Source organism: Ambystoma mexicanum, chromosome 8 (assembly GCF_040938575.1).
Source record: "Ambystoma mexicanum isolate Mex_15411 chromosome 8, UKY_AmexF1_1, whole genome shotgun sequence".
NCBI lineage: Eukaryota > Metazoa > Chordata > Amphibia > Caudata > Ambystomatidae > Ambystoma > Ambystoma mexicanum.
In genome coordinates this window covers 730,584,950-730,597,449 of record NC_090929.1, presented here as the reverse complement: position 1 = coordinate 730,597,449, position 12,500 = coordinate 730,584,950, and the positions used below count along the sequence as shown (strand labels likewise).

Genomic DNA, 12,500 nt, shown 5'->3' with positions numbered 1-12,500 from the left:
ACCAAATTTGAAAAGTAATTGAGAAGTTGCGCAATTACTAATCATGGAGCACAAAATAGCCTACAGCACCTGGTATTCCCAGGCGGTCTCCCATCCAGGTACTAACTAGGCCCGACACTGCTTAGCTTCCGAGATCAGACGAGATCGGGCGCATTCAGTGTGGTGTGGCCGTAGGCTCTGGGCCTAGTGAGTTTTGTACTTTTAAGCATCTAGTCGGCTAGACCTTGCAGTTTTGAAAGGCAATTGAGAAATGGCTCACTTCCTGAACTTGGAGCACAAAAAAGCCTACAGCACCTGGTATTCCCAGGCAGTCTCCCATCCAGGTACTAACTAGGCCCGACACTGCTTAGCTTCCGAGATCAGACGAGATCAGGCGCATTCAGTGTGGTGTGGCCGTAGGCTCTGGGCCTAGTGAGTTTTGTACTTTTAAGCATCTAGTCGGCTAGACCTTGCAGTTTTGAAAGGCAATTGAGAAATGGCTCACTTCCTGAACTTGGAGCACAAAAAAGCCTACAGCACCTGGTATTCCCAGGCGGTCTCCAATCCAGGTACTAACTAGGCCCGACACTGCTTAGCTTCCGAGATCAGACGAGATCGGGCGCATTCAGTGTGGTGTGGCCGTAGGCTCTGGGCCTAGTGAGTTTTGTACTTTTAAGCATCTAGTCGGCTAGACCTTCCAGTTTTGAAAGGCAATTGAGAAATGGCTCACTTCCTGAACTTGGAGCACAAAAAAGCCTACAGCACCTGGTATTCCCAGGCGGTCTCCCATCCAGGTACTAACTAGGCCCGACACTGCTTAGCTTCTGAGATCAGACGAGATCGGGCGCATTCAGTGTGGTGTGGCCGTAGGCTCTGGGCCTAGTGAGTTTTGTACTTTTAAGCATCTAGTCGGCTAGACCTTGCAGTTTTGAAAGGCAATTGAGAAATGGCTCACTTCCTGAACTTGGAGCACAAAAAAGCCTACAGCACCTGGTATTCCCAGGCGGTCTCCCATCCAGGTACTAACTAGGCCCGACACTGCTTAGCTTCCGAGATCAGACGAGATCGGGCGCATTCAGTGTGGTGTGGCCGTAGGCTCTAGAAATGCTAAGAATATTACTCTTATGCATTTGCATTTAGTAAGCTAAGCCATGCAGCCACTTGCAACATGATACCACGCTCATCGCTCGATCATCAGGCTCGATCAGGCGAGATATATAAGACTGGTGGGCCCATTCAGGACTCCTATGTCTGGTAGGATAACTTTAATCCATCCATCCTGTTTCTGTTGCAGGGAGGTGGAGAGAACAATCAACACAATAACGGCTTTCTTTCATGCCTCTTGAAGGACTCAATATTCTCTGTACTGCATTACATGTGAAAGTCGATTTATTACCCATGAACACACTACCTGTATGCTAATTATATGTAAATAGGTAGCTCCAGCCCTCATAATGTTGTCCAACATTTCCGCTATAAAACGGGATAAAATTATTTTGGAAACATACCAAATTTGAAAAGTAATTGAGAAGTTGTGCAATTACTAATCATGGAGCACAAAATAGCCTACAGCACCTGGTATTCCCAGGCGGTCTCCCATCCAGGTACTAACTAGGCCCGACACTGCTTAGCTTCCGAGATCAGACGAGATCGGGCGCATTCAGTGTGGTGTGGCCGTAGGCTCAGGGCCTAGTGAGTTTTGTACTTTTAAGCATCTAGTCGGCTAGACCTTGCAGTTTTGAAAGGCAATTGAGAAATGGCTCACTTCCTGAACTTGGAGCACAAAAAAGCCTACAGCACCTGGTATTCCCAGGCGGTCTCCCATCCAGGTACTAACTAGGCCCGACACTGCTTAGCTTCCGAGATCAGACGAGATCGGGCGCATTCAGTGTGGTGTGGCCGTAGGCTCTGGTCCTAGTGAGTTTTGTACTTTTAAGCATCTAGTCGGCTAGACCTTGCAGTTTTGAAAGGCAATTGAGAAATGGCTCACTTCCTGAACTTGGAGCACAAAAAAGCCTACAGCACCTGGTATTCCCAGGCGGTCTCCCATCCAGGTACTAACTAGGCCCGACACTGCTTAGCTTCCGAGATCAGACGAGATCGGGCGCATTCAGTGTGGTGTGGCCGTAGGCTCTGGGCCTAGTGAGTTTTGTACTTTTAAGCACCTAGTTGGCTAGACCTTGCAGTTTTGAAAGGCAATTGAGAAATGGCTCACTTCCTGAACTTGGAGCACAAAAAAGCCTACAGCACCTGGTATTCCCAGGCGGTCTCCCATCCAGGTACTAACTAGGCCCGACACTGCTTAGCTTCCGAGATCAGACGAGATCGGGCGCATTCAGTGTGGTGTGGCCGTAGGCTCGAGTAATGCTAAGAATATTACTCTTATGCATTTGCATTTAGTAAGCTAAGCCATGCAGCCACTTGCAACATGATACCACGCTCATCGCTCGATCAGCGCTCGATCAGGCGAGATATATAAGACTGGTGGGCCCATTCAGGACTCCTATGTCTGGTAGGATAACTTTAATCCATCCATCCTGTTTCTGTTGCAGGGAGGTGGAGAGAACAATCAACACAATAACGGCTTTCTTTCATGCCTCTTGAAGGACTCAATATTCTCTGTACTGCATTACATGTGAAAGTCGATTTATTACCCATGAACACACTACCTGTATGCTAATTATATGTAAATAGGTAGCTCCAGCCCTCATAATGTTGTCCAACATTTCCGCTATAAAACGGGATAAAATTATTTTGGAAACATACCAAATTTGAAAAGTAATTGAGAAGTTGCGCAATTACTAATCATGGAGCACAAAATAGCCTACAGCACCTGGTATTCCCAGGCGGTCTCCCATCCAGGTACTAACTAGGCCCGACACTGCTTAGTTTCCGAGATCAGACGAGATCGGGCGCATTCAGTGTGGTGTGGCCGTAGGCTCTGGGCCTAGTGAGTTTTGTACTTTTAAGCATCTAGTCGGCTAGACCTTGCAGTTTTGAAAGGCAATTGAGAAATGGCTCACTTCCTGAACTTGGAGCACAAAAAAGCCTACAGCACCTGGTATTCCCAGGCAGTCTCCCATCCAGGTACTAACTAGGCCCGACACTGCTTAGCTTCCGAGATCAGACGAGATCGGGCGCATTCAGTGTGGTGTGGCCGTAGGCTCTAGAAATGCTAAGAATATTACTCTTATGCATTTGCATTTAGTAAGCTAAGCCATGCAGCCACTTGCAACATGATACCACGCTCATCGCTCGATCAGCGCTCGATCAGGCGAGATATATAAGACTGGTGGGCCCATTCAGGACTCCTATGTCTGGTAGGATAACTTTAATCCATCCATCCTGTTTCTGTTGCAGGGAGGTGGAGAGAACAATCAACACAATAACGGCTTTCTTTCATGCCTCTTGAAGGACTCAATATTCTCTGTACTGCATTACATGTGAAAGTCGATTTATTACCCATGAACACACTACCTGTATGCTAATTATATGTAAATAGGTAGCTCCAGCCCTCATAATGTTGTCCAACATTTCCGCTATAAAACGGGATAAAATTATTTTGGAAATATACCAAATTTGAAAAGTAATTGAGAAGTTGTGCAATTACTAATCATGGAGCACAAAATAGCCTACAGCACCTGGTATTCCCAGGCGGTCTCCCATCCAGGTACTAACTAGGCCCGACACTGCTTAGCTTCCGAGATCAGACGCATTCAGTGTGGTGTGGCCATAGGCTCTGGGCCTAGTGAGTTTTGTACTTTTAAGCATCTAGTCGGCTAGACCTTGCAGTTTTGAAAGGCAATTGAGAAATGGCTCACTTCCTGAACTTGGAGCACAAAAAAGCCTACAGCACCTGGTATTCCCAGGCGGTCTCCCATCCAGGTACTAACTAGGCCCGACACTGCTTAGCTTCCGAGATCAGACGAGATCGGGCGCATTCAGTGTGGTGTGGCCGTAGGCTCTGGTCCTAGTGAGTTTTGTACTTTTAAGCATCTAGTCGGCTAGACCTTGCAGTTTTGAAAGGCAATTGAGAAATGGCTCACTTCCTGAACTTGGAGCACAAAAAAGCCTACAGCAACTGGTATTCCCAGGCGGTCTCCCATCCAGGTACTAACTAGGCCCGACACTGCTTAGCTTCCGAGATCAGACGAGATCGGGCGCATTCAGTGTGGTGTGGCCGTAGGCTCTGGGCCTAGTGAGTTTTGTACTTTTAAGCATCTAGTCGGCTAGACCTTGCAGTTTTGAAAGGCAATTGAGAAATGGCTCACTTCCTGAACTTGGAGCACAAAAAAGCCTACAGCACCTGGTATTCCCAGGCGGTCTCCCATCCAGGTACTAACTAGGCCCGACACTGCTTAGCTTCCGAGATCAGACGAGATCGGGCGCATTCAGTGTGTAAGGCCGTAGGCTCTAGAAATGCTAAGAATATTACTCTTATGCATTTGCATTTAGTAAGCTAAGCCATGCAGCCACTTGCAACATGATACCACGCTCATCGCTCGATCAGGCTCGATCAGGCGAGATATATAAGACTGGTGGGCCCATTCAGGACTCCTATGTCTGGTAGGATAACTTTAATCCATCCATCCTGTTTCTGTTGCAGGGAGGTGGAGAGAACAATCAACACAATAACGGCTTTCTTTCATGCCTCTTGAAGGACTCAATATTCTCTGTACTGCATTACATGTGAAAGTCGATTTATTACCCATGAACACACTACCTGTATGCTAATTATATGTAAATAGGTAGCTCCAGCCCTCATAATGTTGTCCAACATTTCCGCTATAAAACGGGATAAAATTATTTTGGAAACATACCAAATTTGAAAAGTAATTGAGAAGTTGTGCAATTACTAATCATGGAGCACAAAATAGCCTACAGCACCTGGTATTCCCAGGCGGTCTCCCATCCAGGTACTAACTAGGCCCGACACTGCTTAGCTTCCGAGATCAGGCGCATTCAGTGTGGTGTGGCTGTAGGCTCTGGGCCTAGTGAGTTTTGTACTTTTAAGCATCTAGTCGGCTAGACCTTGCAGTTTTGAAAGGCAATTGAGAAATGGCTCACTTCCTGAACTTGGAGCACAAAAAAGCCTACAGCACCTGGTATTCCCAGGCGGTCTCCCATCCAGGTACTAACTAGGCCCGACACTGCTTAGCTTCCGAGATCAGACGCATTCAGTGTGGTGTGGCCGTAGGCTCTGGTCCTAGTGAGTTTTGTACTTTTAAGCATCTAGTCGGCTAGACCTTGCAGTTTTGAAAGGCAATTGAGAAATGGCTCACTTCCTGAACTTGGAGCACAAAAAAGCCTACAGCACCTGGTATTCCCAGGCGGTCTCCCATCCAGGTACTAACTAGGCCCGACACTGCTTAGCTTCTGAGATCAGACGAGATCGGGCGCATTCAGTGTGGTGTGGCCGTAGGCTCTGGGCCTAGTGAGTTTTGTACTTTTAAGCATCTAGTCGGCTAGACCTTGCAGTTTTGAAAGGCAATTGAGAAATGGCTCACTTCCTGAACTTGGAGCACAAAAAAGCCTACAGCACCTGGTATTCCCAGGCGGTCTCCCATCCAGGTACTAACTAGGCCCGACACTGCTTAGCTTCCGAGATCAGACGAGATCGGGCGCATTCAGTGTGGTGTGGCCGTAGGCTCTAGAAATGCTAAGAATATTACTCTTATGCATTTGCATTTAGTAAGCTAAGCCATGCAGCCACTTGCAACATGATACCACGCTCATCGCTCGATCAGGCTCGATCAGGCGAGATATATAAGACTGGTGGGCCCATTCAGGACTCCTATGTCTGGTAGGATAACTTTAATCCATCCATCCTGTTTCTGTTGCAGGGAGGTGGAGAGAACAATCAACACAATAACGGCTTTCTTTCATGCCTCTTGAAGGACTCAATATTCTCTGTACTGCATTACATGTGAAAGTCGATTTATTACCCATGAACACACTACCTGTATGCTAATTATATGTAAATAGGTAGCTCCAGCCCTCATAATGTTGTCCAACATTTCCGCTATAAAACGGGATAAAATTATTTTGGAAACATACCAAATTTGAAAAGTAATTGAGAAGTTGTGCAATTACTAATCATGGAGCACAAAATAGCCTACAGCACCTGGTATTCCCAGGCGGTCTCCCATCCAGGTACTAACTAGGCCCGACACTGCTTAGCTTCCGAGATCAGGCGCATTCAGTGTGGTGTGGCCGTAGGCTCTGGGCCTAGTGAGTTTTGTACTTTTAAGCATCTAGTCGGCTAGACCTTGCAGTTTTGAAAGGCAATTGAGAAATGGCTCACTTCCTGAACTTGGAGCACAAAAAAGCCTACAGCACCTGGTATTCCCAGGCGGTCTCCCATCCAGGTACTAACTAGGCCCGACACTGCTTAGCTTCCGAGATCAGGCGCATTCAGTGTGGTGTGGCCGTAGGCTCTGGTCCTAGTGAGTTTTGTACTTTTAAGCATCTAGTCGGCTAGACCTTGCAGTTTTGAAAGGCAATTGAGAAATGGCTCACTTCCTGAACTTGGAGCACAAAAAAGCCTACAGCACCTGGTATTCCCAGGCGGTCTCCCATCCAGGTACTAACTAGGCCCGACACTGCTTAGCTTCCGAGATCAGACGAGATCGGGCGCATTCAGTGTGGTGTGGCCGTAGGCTCTGGGCCTAGTGAGTTTTGTACTTTTAAGCACCTAGTCGGCTAGACCTTGCAGTTTTGAAAGGCAATTGAGAAATGGCTCACTTCCTGAACTTGGAGCACAAAAAAGCCTACAGCACCTGGTATTCCCAGGCGGTCTCCCATCCAGGTACTAACTAGGCCCGACACTGCTTAGCTTCCGAGATCAGACGAGATCGAGCGCATTCAGTGTGGTGTGGCCGTAGGCTCGAGTAATGCTAAGAATATTACTCTTATGCATTTGCATTTAGTAAGCTAAGCCATGCAGCCACTTGCAACATGATACCACGCTCATCGCTCGATCAGCGCTCGATCAGGCGAGATATATAAGACTGGTGGGCCCATTCAGGACTCCTATGTCTGGTAGGATAACTTTAATCCATCCATCCTGTTTCTGTTGCAGGGAGGTGGAGAGAACAATCAACACAATAACAGCTTTCTTTCATGCCTCTTGAAGGACTCAATATTCTCTGTACTGCATTACATGTGAAAGTCGATTTATTACCCATGAACACACTACCTGTATGCTAATTATATGTAAATAGGTAGCTCCAGCCCTCATAATGTTGTCCAACATTTCCGCTATAAAACGGGATAAAATTATTTTGGAAACATACCAAATTTGAAAAGTAATTGAGAAGTTGTGCAATTACTAATCATGGAGCACAAAATAGCCTACAGCACCGGGTATTCCCAGGCGGTCTCCCATCCAGGTACTAACTAGGCCCGACACTGCTTAGCTTCCGAGATCAGACGAGATCGGGCGCATTCAGTGTGGTGTGGCCGTAGGCTCAGGGCCTAGTGAGTTTTGTACTTTTAAGCATCTAGTCGGCTAGACCTTGCAGTTTTGAAAGGCAATTGAGAAATGGCTCACTTCCTGAACTTGGAGCACAAAAAAGCCTACAGCACCTGGTATTCCCGGGCGGTCTCCCATCCAGGTACTAACTAGGCCCGACACTGCTTAGCTTCCGAGATCAGACAGAGACGGGCGCATTCAGTGTGGTGTGGCCGTAGGCTCTGGTCCTAGTGAGTTTTGTACTTTTAAGCATCTAGTCGGCTAGACCTTGCAGTTTTGAAAGGCAATTGAGAAATGGCTCACTTCCTGAACTTGGAGCACAAAAAAGCCTACAGCACCTGGTATTCCCAGGCGGTCTCCCATCCAGGTACTAACTAGGCCCGACACTGCTTAGCTTCCGAGATCAGACGAGATCGGGCGCATTCAGTGTGGTGTGGCCGTAGGCTCTGGGCCTAGTGAGTTTTGTACTTTTAAGCACCTAGTCGGCTAGACCTTGCAGTTTTGAAAGGCAATTGAGAAATGGCTCACTTCCTGAACTTGGAGCACAAAAAAGCCTACAGCACCTGGTATTCCCAGGCAGTCTCCCATCCAGGTACTAACTAGGCCCGACACTGCTTAGCTTCCGAGATCAGACGAGATCGGGCGCATTCAGTGTGGTGTGGCCGTAGGCTCTAGAAATGCTAAGAATATTACTCTTATGCATTTGCATTTAGTAAGCTAAGCCATGCAGCCACTTGCAACATGATACCACGCTCATCGCTCGATCAGCGCTCGATCAGGCGAGATATATAAGACTGGTGGGCCCATTCAGGACTCCTATGTCTGGTAGGATAACTTTAATCCATCCATCCTGTTTCTGTTGCAGGGAGGTGGAGAGAACAATCAACACAATAACAGCTTTCTTTCATGCCTCTTGAAGGACTCAATATTCTCTGTACTGCATTACATGTGAAAGTCGATTTATTACCCATGAACACACTACCTGTATGCTAATTATATGTAAATAGGTAGCTCCAGCCCTCATAATGTTGTCCAACATTTCCGCTATAAAACGGGATAAAATTATTTTGGAAACATACCAAATTTGAAAAGTAATTGAGAAGTTGCGCAATTACTAATCATGGAGCACAAAATAGCCTACAGCACCTGGTATTCCCAGGCGGTCTCCCATCCAGGTACTAACTAGGCCCGACACTGCTTAGCTTCCGAGATCAGACGAGATCGGGCGCATTCAGTGTGGTGTGGCCGTAGGCTCTGGGCCTAGTGAGTTTTGTACTTTTAAGCATCTAGTCGGCTAGACCTTGCAGTTTTGAAAGGCAATTGAGAAATGGCTCACTTCCTGAACTTGGAGCACAAAAAAGCCTACAGCACCTGGTATTCCCAGGCAGTCTCCCATCCAGGTACTAACTAGGCCCGACACTGCTTAGCTTCCGAGATCAGACGAGATCGGGCGCATTCAGTGTGGTGTGGCCGTAGGCTCTAGAAATGCTAAGAATATTACTCTTATGCATTTGCATTTAGTAAGCTAAGCCATGCAGCCACTTGCAACATGATACCACGCTCATCGCTCGATCAGCGCTCGATCAGGCGAGATATATAAGACTGGTGGGCCCATTCAGGACTCCTATGTCTGGTAGGATAACTTTAATCCATCCATCCTGTTTCTGTTGCAGGGAGGTGGAGAGAACAATCAACACAATAACGGCTTTCTTTCATGCCTCTTGAAGGACTCAATATTCTCTGTACTGCATTACATGTGAAAGTCGATTTATTACCCATGAACACACTACCTGTATGCTAATTATATGTAAATAGGTAGCTCCAGCCCTCATAATGTTGTCCAACATTTCCGCTATAAAACGGGATAAAATTATTTTGGAAACATACCAAATTTGAAAAGTAATTGAGAAGTTGTGCAATTACTAATCATGGAGCACAAAAAAGCCTACAGCACCTGGTATTCCCAGGCGGTCTCCCATCCAGGTACTAACTAGGCCCGACACTGCTTAGCTTCCGAGATCAGACGAGATCGGGCGCATTCAGTGTGGTGTGGCCGTAGGCTCTGGGCCTAGTGAGTTTTGTACTTTTAAGCATCTAGTCGGCTAGACCTTGCAGTTTTGAAAGGCAATTGAGAAATGGCTCACTTCCTGAACTTGGAGCACAAAAAAGCCTACAGCACCTGGTATTCCCAGGCGGTCTCCCATCCAGGTACTAACTAGGCCCGACACTGCTTAGCTTCCGAGATCAGACGAGATCGGGCGCATTCAGTGTGGTGTGGCCGTAGGCTCTGGTCCTAGTGAGTTTTGTACTTTTAAGCATCTAGTCGGCTAGACCTTGCAGTTTTGAAAGGCAATTGAGAAATGGCTCACTTCCTGAACTTGGAGCACAAAAAAGCCTACAGCACCTGGTATTCCCAGGCGGTCTCCCATCCAGGTACTAACTAGGCCCGACACTGCTTAGCTTCCGAGATCAGACGAGATCGGGCGCATTCAGTGTGGTGTGGCCGTAGGCTCTGGGCCTAGTGAGTTTTGTACTTTTAAGCATCTAGTCGGCTAGACCTTGCAGTTTTGAAAGGCAATTGAGAAATGGCTCACTTCCTGAACTTGGAGCACAAAAAAGCCTACAGCACCTGGTATTCCCAGGCGGTCTCCCATCCAGGTACTAACTAGGCCCAACACTGCTTAGCTTCCGAGATCAGACGAGATCGGGCGCATTCAGTGTGGTGTGGCCGTAGGCTCGAGTAATGCTAAGAATATTACTCTTATGCATTTGCATTTAGTAAGCTAAGCCATGCAGCCACTTGCAACATGATACCACGCTCATCGCTCGATCAGCGCTCGATCAGGCGAGATATATAAGACTGGTGGGCCCATTCAGGACTCCTATGTCTGGTAGGATAACTTTAATCCATCCATCCTGTTTCTGTTGCAGGGAGGTGGAGAGAACAATCAACACAATAACGGCTTTCTTTCATGCCTCTTGAAGGACTCAATATTCTCTGTACTGCATTACATGTGAAAGTCGATTTATTACCCATGAACACACTACCTGTATGCTAATTATATGTAAATAGGTAGCTCCAGCCCTCATAATGTTGTCCAACATTTCCGCTATAAAACGGGATAAAATTATTTTGGAAACATACCAAATTTGAAAAGTAATTGAGAAGTTGCGCAATTACTAATCATGGAGCACAAAATAGCCTACAGCACCTGGTATTCCCAGGCGGTCTCCCATCCAGGTACTAACTAGGCCCGACACTGCTTAGCTTCCGAGATCAGACGAGATCGGGCGCATTCAGTGTGGTGCGGCCGTAGGCTCTGGGCCTAGTGAGTTTTGTACTTTTAAGCATCTAGTCGGCTAGACCTTGCAGTTTTGAAAGGCAATTGAGAAATGGCTCACTTCCTGAACTTGGAGCACAAAAAAGCCTACAGCACCTGGTATTCCCAGGCAGTCTCCCATCCAGGTACTAACTAGGCCCGACACTGCTTAGCTTCCGAGATCAGGCGCATTCAGTGTGGTGTGGCCGTAGGCTCTAGTAATGCTAAGAATATTACTCTTATGCATTTGCATTTAGTAAGCTAAGCCATGCAGCCACTTGCAACATGATACCACGCTCATCGCTCGATCAGGGCTCGATCAGGCGAGATATATAAGACTGGTGGGCCCATTCAGGACTCCTATGTCTGGTAGGATAACTTTAATCCATCCATCCTGTTTCTGTTGCAGGGAGGTGGAGAGAACAATCAACACAATAACGGCTTTCTTTCATGCCTCTTGAAGGACTCAATATTCTCTGTACTGCATTACATGTGAAAGTCGATTTATTACCCATGAACACACTACCTGTATGCTAATTATATGTAAATAGGTAGCTCCAGCCCTCATAATGTTGTCCAACATTTCCGCTATAAAACGGGATAAAATTATTTTGGAAACATACCAAATTTGAAAAGTAATTGAGAAGTTGTGCAATTACTAATCATGGAGCACAAAATAGCCTACAGCACCTGGTATTCCCAGGCGGTCTCCCATCCAGGTACTAACTAGGCCCGACACTGCTTAGCTTCCGAGATCAGACGAGATCGGGCGCATTCAGTGTGGTGTGGCCGTAGGCTCTGGTCCTAGTGAGTTTTGTACTTTTAAGCATCTAGTCGGCTAGACCTTGCAGTTTTGAAAGGCAATTGAGAAATGGCTCACTTCCTGAACTTGGAGCACAAAAAAGCCTACAGCACCTGGTATTCCCAGGCGGTCTCCCATCCAGGTACTAACTAGGCCCGACACTGCTTAGCTTCCGAGATCAGACGAGATCGGGCGCATTCAGTGTGGTGTGGCCGTAGGCTCTGGGCCTAGTGAGTTTTGTACTTTTAAGCATCTAGTCGGCTAGACCTTGCAGTTTTGAAAGGCAATTGAGAAATGGCTCACTTCCTGAACTTGGAGCACAAAAAAGCCTACAGCACCTGGTATTCCCAGGCGGTCTCCCATCCAGGTACTAACTAGGCCCGACACTGCTTAGCTTCCGAGATCAGACGAGATCGGGCGCATTCAGTGTGGTGTGGCCGTAGGCTCTAGAAATGCTAAGAATATTACTCTTATGCATTTGCATTTAGTAAGCTAAGCCATGCAGCCACTTGCAACATGATACCACGCTCATCGCTCGATCAGGCTCGATCAGGCGAGATATATAAGACTGGTGGGCCCATTCAGGACTCCTATGTCTGGTAGGATAACTTTAATCCATCCATCCTGTTTCTGTTGCAGGGAGGTGGAGAGAACAATCAACACAATAACGGCTTTCTTTCATGCCTCTTGAAGGACTCAATATTCTCTGTACTGCATTACATGTGAAAGTCGATTTATTACCCATGAACACACTACCTGTATGCTAATTATATGTAAATAGGTAGCTCCAGCCCTCATAATGTTGTCCAACATTTCCGCTATAAAACGGGATAAAATTATTTTGGAAACATACCAAATTTGAAAAGTAATTGAGAAGTTGTGCAATTACTAATCATGGAGCACAAAATAGCCTACAGCACCTGGT

General features: G+C 46.8%; 31 non-coding genes and 8 pseudogenes across 31 annotated transcripts; all 39 read right to left on the bottom strand.

Annotated features, from left to right (window-relative positions):
• Positions 1 to 57: 57 nt before the first annotated feature.
• LOC138478069 (5S ribosomal RNA) lies at positions 58 to 176 on the bottom strand. Its single transcript, XR_011271970.1, has one exon. It is a non-coding gene; the product is annotated as a 5S ribosomal RNA (ribosomal RNA).
• Positions 177 to 282: 106 nt separating this feature from the next.
• On the bottom strand, positions 283 to 401 carry LOC138479557 (5S ribosomal RNA). Its single transcript, XR_011273321.1, has one exon. It is a non-coding gene; the product is annotated as a 5S ribosomal RNA (ribosomal RNA).
• Positions 402 to 507: 106 nt separating this feature from the next.
• On the bottom strand, positions 508 to 626 carry LOC138479747 (5S ribosomal RNA). Its single transcript, XR_011273493.1, has one exon. It is a non-coding gene; the product is annotated as a 5S ribosomal RNA (ribosomal RNA).
• Positions 627 to 732: 106 nt separating this feature from the next.
• On the bottom strand, positions 733 to 851 carry LOC138478959 (5S ribosomal RNA). Its single transcript, XR_011272777.1, has one exon. It is a non-coding gene; the product is annotated as a 5S ribosomal RNA (ribosomal RNA).
• Positions 852 to 957: 106 nt separating this feature from the next.
• LOC138478057 (5S ribosomal RNA) lies at positions 958 to 1,076 on the bottom strand. Its single transcript, XR_011271959.1, has one exon. It is a non-coding gene; the product is annotated as a 5S ribosomal RNA (ribosomal RNA).
• A 466-nt stretch (positions 1,077 to 1,542) lies between these two features.
• Positions 1,543 to 1,661, bottom strand: LOC138478044 (5S ribosomal RNA). The gene has a single exon (XR_011271947.1). It is a non-coding gene; the product is annotated as a 5S ribosomal RNA (ribosomal RNA).
• A 106-nt stretch (positions 1,662 to 1,767) lies between these two features.
• On the bottom strand, positions 1,768 to 1,886 carry LOC138478031 (5S ribosomal RNA). Its single transcript, XR_011271936.1, has one exon. It is a non-coding gene; the product is annotated as a 5S ribosomal RNA (ribosomal RNA).
• A 106-nt stretch (positions 1,887 to 1,992) lies between these two features.
• LOC138478019 (5S ribosomal RNA) lies at positions 1,993 to 2,111 on the bottom strand. Its single transcript, XR_011271925.1, has one exon. It is a non-coding gene; the product is annotated as a 5S ribosomal RNA (ribosomal RNA).
• A 106-nt stretch (positions 2,112 to 2,217) lies between these two features.
• On the bottom strand, positions 2,218 to 2,336 carry LOC138478007 (5S ribosomal RNA). The gene has a single exon (XR_011271914.1). It is a non-coding gene; the product is annotated as a 5S ribosomal RNA (ribosomal RNA).
• Positions 2,337 to 2,800: 464 nt separating this feature from the next.
• LOC138479043 (5S ribosomal RNA) lies at positions 2,801 to 2,919 on the bottom strand. Its single transcript, XR_011272854.1, has one exon. It is a non-coding gene; the product is annotated as a 5S ribosomal RNA (ribosomal RNA).
• A 106-nt stretch (positions 2,920 to 3,025) lies between these two features.
• Positions 3,026 to 3,144, bottom strand: LOC138478250 (5S ribosomal RNA). The gene has a single exon (XR_011272135.1). It is a non-coding gene; the product is annotated as a 5S ribosomal RNA (ribosomal RNA).
• A 464-nt stretch (positions 3,145 to 3,608) lies between these two features.
• On the bottom strand, positions 3,609 to 3,717 carry LOC138474676 (5S ribosomal RNA; annotated as a pseudogene).
• Positions 3,718 to 3,823: 106 nt separating this feature from the next.
• LOC138477995 (5S ribosomal RNA) lies at positions 3,824 to 3,942 on the bottom strand. The gene has a single exon (XR_011271903.1). It is a non-coding gene; the product is annotated as a 5S ribosomal RNA (ribosomal RNA).
• A 106-nt stretch (positions 3,943 to 4,048) lies between these two features.
• LOC138479627 (5S ribosomal RNA) lies at positions 4,049 to 4,167 on the bottom strand. Its single transcript, XR_011273385.1, has one exon. It is a non-coding gene; the product is annotated as a 5S ribosomal RNA (ribosomal RNA).
• A 106-nt stretch (positions 4,168 to 4,273) lies between these two features.
• On the bottom strand, positions 4,274 to 4,391 carry LOC138480337 (5S ribosomal RNA). Its single transcript, XR_011274021.1, has one exon. It is a non-coding gene; the product is annotated as a 5S ribosomal RNA (ribosomal RNA).
• Positions 4,392 to 4,854: 463 nt separating this feature from the next.
• On the bottom strand, positions 4,855 to 4,963 carry LOC138474314 (5S ribosomal RNA; annotated as a pseudogene).
• Positions 4,964 to 5,069: 106 nt separating this feature from the next.
• On the bottom strand, positions 5,070 to 5,178 carry LOC138474483 (5S ribosomal RNA; annotated as a pseudogene).
• A 106-nt stretch (positions 5,179 to 5,284) lies between these two features.
• Positions 5,285 to 5,403, bottom strand: LOC138478957 (5S ribosomal RNA). The gene has a single exon (XR_011272776.1). It is a non-coding gene; the product is annotated as a 5S ribosomal RNA (ribosomal RNA).
• Positions 5,404 to 5,509: 106 nt separating this feature from the next.
• LOC138477983 (5S ribosomal RNA) lies at positions 5,510 to 5,628 on the bottom strand. The gene has a single exon (XR_011271892.1). It is a non-coding gene; the product is annotated as a 5S ribosomal RNA (ribosomal RNA).
• A 463-nt stretch (positions 5,629 to 6,091) lies between these two features.
• On the bottom strand, positions 6,092 to 6,200 carry LOC138474273 (5S ribosomal RNA; annotated as a pseudogene).
• A 106-nt stretch (positions 6,201 to 6,306) lies between these two features.
• On the bottom strand, positions 6,307 to 6,415 carry LOC138474272 (5S ribosomal RNA; annotated as a pseudogene).
• A 106-nt stretch (positions 6,416 to 6,521) lies between these two features.
• LOC138477971 (5S ribosomal RNA) lies at positions 6,522 to 6,640 on the bottom strand. The gene has a single exon (XR_011271881.1). It is a non-coding gene; the product is annotated as a 5S ribosomal RNA (ribosomal RNA).
• Positions 6,641 to 6,746: 106 nt separating this feature from the next.
• On the bottom strand, positions 6,747 to 6,865 carry LOC138477927 (5S ribosomal RNA). The gene has a single exon (XR_011271841.1). It is a non-coding gene; the product is annotated as a 5S ribosomal RNA (ribosomal RNA).
• Positions 6,866 to 7,329: 464 nt separating this feature from the next.
• On the bottom strand, positions 7,330 to 7,448 carry LOC138477788 (5S ribosomal RNA). Its single transcript, XR_011271715.1, has one exon. It is a non-coding gene; the product is annotated as a 5S ribosomal RNA (ribosomal RNA).
• A 106-nt stretch (positions 7,449 to 7,554) lies between these two features.
• On the bottom strand, positions 7,555 to 7,673 carry LOC138473919 (5S ribosomal RNA; annotated as a pseudogene).
• Positions 7,674 to 7,779: 106 nt separating this feature from the next.
• Positions 7,780 to 7,898, bottom strand: LOC138477959 (5S ribosomal RNA). Its single transcript, XR_011271870.1, has one exon. It is a non-coding gene; the product is annotated as a 5S ribosomal RNA (ribosomal RNA).
• A 106-nt stretch (positions 7,899 to 8,004) lies between these two features.
• Positions 8,005 to 8,123, bottom strand: LOC138478249 (5S ribosomal RNA). Its single transcript, XR_011272134.1, has one exon. It is a non-coding gene; the product is annotated as a 5S ribosomal RNA (ribosomal RNA).
• A 464-nt stretch (positions 8,124 to 8,587) lies between these two features.
• Positions 8,588 to 8,706, bottom strand: LOC138477947 (5S ribosomal RNA). Its single transcript, XR_011271859.1, has one exon. It is a non-coding gene; the product is annotated as a 5S ribosomal RNA (ribosomal RNA).
• A 106-nt stretch (positions 8,707 to 8,812) lies between these two features.
• Positions 8,813 to 8,931, bottom strand: LOC138478248 (5S ribosomal RNA). The gene has a single exon (XR_011272133.1). It is a non-coding gene; the product is annotated as a 5S ribosomal RNA (ribosomal RNA).
• A 464-nt stretch (positions 8,932 to 9,395) lies between these two features.
• LOC138477935 (5S ribosomal RNA) lies at positions 9,396 to 9,514 on the bottom strand. The gene has a single exon (XR_011271848.1). It is a non-coding gene; the product is annotated as a 5S ribosomal RNA (ribosomal RNA).
• A 106-nt stretch (positions 9,515 to 9,620) lies between these two features.
• On the bottom strand, positions 9,621 to 9,739 carry LOC138477921 (5S ribosomal RNA). Its single transcript, XR_011271836.1, has one exon. It is a non-coding gene; the product is annotated as a 5S ribosomal RNA (ribosomal RNA).
• A 106-nt stretch (positions 9,740 to 9,845) lies between these two features.
• Positions 9,846 to 9,964, bottom strand: LOC138477909 (5S ribosomal RNA). Its single transcript, XR_011271825.1, has one exon. It is a non-coding gene; the product is annotated as a 5S ribosomal RNA (ribosomal RNA).
• A 106-nt stretch (positions 9,965 to 10,070) lies between these two features.
• Positions 10,071 to 10,189, bottom strand: LOC138475362 (5S ribosomal RNA). Its single transcript, XR_011269513.1, has one exon. It is a non-coding gene; the product is annotated as a 5S ribosomal RNA (ribosomal RNA).
• A 464-nt stretch (positions 10,190 to 10,653) lies between these two features.
• LOC138478220 (5S ribosomal RNA) lies at positions 10,654 to 10,772 on the bottom strand. The gene has a single exon (XR_011272107.1). It is a non-coding gene; the product is annotated as a 5S ribosomal RNA (ribosomal RNA).
• Positions 10,773 to 10,878: 106 nt separating this feature from the next.
• On the bottom strand, positions 10,879 to 10,987 carry LOC138474422 (5S ribosomal RNA; annotated as a pseudogene).
• A 464-nt stretch (positions 10,988 to 11,451) lies between these two features.
• Positions 11,452 to 11,570, bottom strand: LOC138477897 (5S ribosomal RNA). The gene has a single exon (XR_011271814.1). It is a non-coding gene; the product is annotated as a 5S ribosomal RNA (ribosomal RNA).
• Positions 11,571 to 11,676: 106 nt separating this feature from the next.
• LOC138477885 (5S ribosomal RNA) lies at positions 11,677 to 11,795 on the bottom strand. The gene has a single exon (XR_011271803.1). It is a non-coding gene; the product is annotated as a 5S ribosomal RNA (ribosomal RNA).
• A 106-nt stretch (positions 11,796 to 11,901) lies between these two features.
• On the bottom strand, positions 11,902 to 12,020 carry LOC138477873 (5S ribosomal RNA). The gene has a single exon (XR_011271792.1). It is a non-coding gene; the product is annotated as a 5S ribosomal RNA (ribosomal RNA).
• A 463-nt stretch (positions 12,021 to 12,483) lies between these two features.
• Positions 12,484 to 12,500, bottom strand: part of LOC138474269 (5S ribosomal RNA) — a 109-nt pseudogene continuing 92 nt past the window's right edge.